Genomic DNA, 2,500 nt, shown 5'->3' with positions numbered 1-2,500 from the left:
GTCGTTTCTGTAGTATGGGTGGGGGATGGGGCCTCTTGGGTGGGAAGGGGTGGTTCAGGACAGTCCAATTGTCTTTCAAATCTACGGTAGAACTCGTTCAGGTCGTTGGCTAGGCGGGAGTCGTTAGTGGTGTGGGGCGCTCTGGGTTTGTAGTTGGTGATGTGCCTGAGCCCTTTGGCAGACAGAAGCAGCGTCGTTAGTAGAGAACTGGTGTTTTAGTGTCTCTGAGTACAGTCGTTTAGCCTCTCTCACCGCTTTGCTAAACCTGTTCTTCGACTCCTTGAATCTGTCTCTATCCCCACTCCTAAACGCTTCCTCCTTCTCCAACCTCAACCTTTTGAGCTTTGCTGAGAACCAGGGCTTGTTGTTGTTAAAGTTCACCCTGGTACGTGTTGGGATACAGCAGTCCTCACAGAAGCTGATGTACACAGCCTCTGTGAGTTCATCCAGACTATTGGTAGCAGTCGTGAACATATCCCAGTCAGTACAGTCTAAGCACGCCCGCAAATCTTCCACAGCCTCACTGGTCCACTGTTTAGATGTCCTCACAGCAGGTTTACAGAGTTTTAGTTGCTGCCTGTATGCACGAATCAGGTGGACCAAGGGAGTTCTGTGCGAGCCGAACAGCCCCGTGACCCACAAGAGAAACATCCCCGCCAAATTCGAGCGTTTGACGGGGTCTATCCGTGAAAAAATATTCACGTTTTTGAGTGCACATGCATTTCTGCTGCAAATGCCTCTGGAAGTTTCATGCCGTTCGTATGCCAATTGTGGCAACACGAAAATGACCCGTTTTCCCATTCCGAGGGATTTCTGTGCGACCCTAACAGCCCCGTGAGCCACAAGAGACACATCCCCGCCAATTTCTAGCGTTTCACGGGGTCTATCCGTGAAAAATATAGACGTTTTTGAGTGCACATGCATTTCTGCTGCAGATGCCTCTGGAAGTTTCATGCCGTTCGTACGCAATGTGGCAACACGAAAATGACCCCTTTTCCCATTCCGAGGGATTTCTGTGCGACCCTAACTAACAGCGCCCGTGAGCCACAAGAGAGACATCCCCGCCAATTTATAGCGTTTCACGGGGTCTATCCGTGAAAAATATAGACGTTTTTGAGTGCACATGCATTCCTGCTGCAAATGCCTCTGGAAGTTTCATGCCGTTCCTATGCAATGTGGCCACACAAAAATGACCCGTTTTCCCATTCCGAGGCATTTCTGTGCGACCCTAACAGCCCCGTGAGCCACAAGAGAGACATCCCCGCCAACTTCTAGCGTTTGACGGGGTCTATGCGTGAAAAATATTAAAATTTTTGAGTGCACGTGCCTTTCTGCTGCAAATGCCTCTGGAAGTTTCATGGCGTTCCTATGCAATGTGGCAACACGAAAATGACCCCTTTTCCCATTCCGAGGGAGTTCTGTGCCACCCTAACAGCCCCGTGAGCCACAAGAGACACATCCCCGCCAATTTCTAGCGTTTCACGGGGTCTATCCGTGAAACATATAGACGTTTTTGAGTGCACATGCATTTCTGCTGCAGATGCCTCTGGAAGTTTCATGCCGTTCGTACGCAATGTGGCAACACGAAAATGACCCCTTTTCCCATTCCGAGGGATTTCTGTGCGACCCTAACTAACAGCGCCCGTGAGCCACAAGAGAGACATCCCCGCCAATTTATAGCGTTTCACGGGGTCTATCCGTGAAAAATATAGACGTTTTTGAGTGCACATGCATTCCTGCTGCAAATGCCTCTGGAAGTTTCATGCCGTTCCTATGCAATGTGGCCACACAAAAATGACCCGTTTTCCCATTCCGAGGCATTTCTGTGCGACCCTAACAGCCCCGTGAGCCACAAGAGAGACATCCCCGCCAACTTCTAGCGTTTGACGGGGTCTATGCGTGAAAAATATTAAAATTTTTGAGTGCACGTGCCTTTCTGCTGCAAATGCCTCTGGAAGTTTCATGGCGTTCCTATGCAATGTGGCAACACGAAAATGACCCCTTTTCCCATTCCGAGGGAGTTCTGTGCCACCCTAACAGCCCCGTGAGCCACAAGAGACACATCCCCGCCAATTTCTAGCGTTTCACGGGGTCTATCCGTGAAACATATAGAAGTTTTTGAGTGCACATGCATTCCTGCTGCAAATGCCTCTGGAAGTTTCATGCGGTTCGTACGCAATGTGGCAACACGAAAATGACCCGTTTTCCCATTCCCAGGGATTTCTGTGCGACCCGAACAGCCCCGTGAGCCACAAGAGACACATCCCCGCCAATTTCTAGCGTTTCACGGGGTCTATCCGTGAAAAATATCAATTTTTTTTTGACTGCACATGCATTTCTGCTGCAAATGCCTCTGGAAGTTGCATGCGGTTCGCATGCAATGTGGCGACACGAAAATGACCCGTTTTCCCATTCCGAGGGATTTCTGTGCCACCCTAACAGCCCCGTGAGCCACAAGAGAGACATCCCCGCCAATTTCTAGCGTATCACGGGGTCTATC

The sequence above is a fragment of the Petromyzon marinus genome, unplaced genomic scaffold, assembly GCF_048934315.1.
Source record: "Petromyzon marinus isolate PM22_M1 ecotype Great Lakes invasive population unplaced genomic scaffold, UKy_Petmar_22M1.pri1.0 PM_G_Scaffold_40, whole genome shotgun sequence".
Lineage (NCBI taxonomy): Eukaryota > Metazoa > Chordata > Hyperoartia > Petromyzontiformes > Petromyzontidae > Petromyzon > Petromyzon marinus.
Note: the sequence above shows the minus strand (reverse complement) of the source record.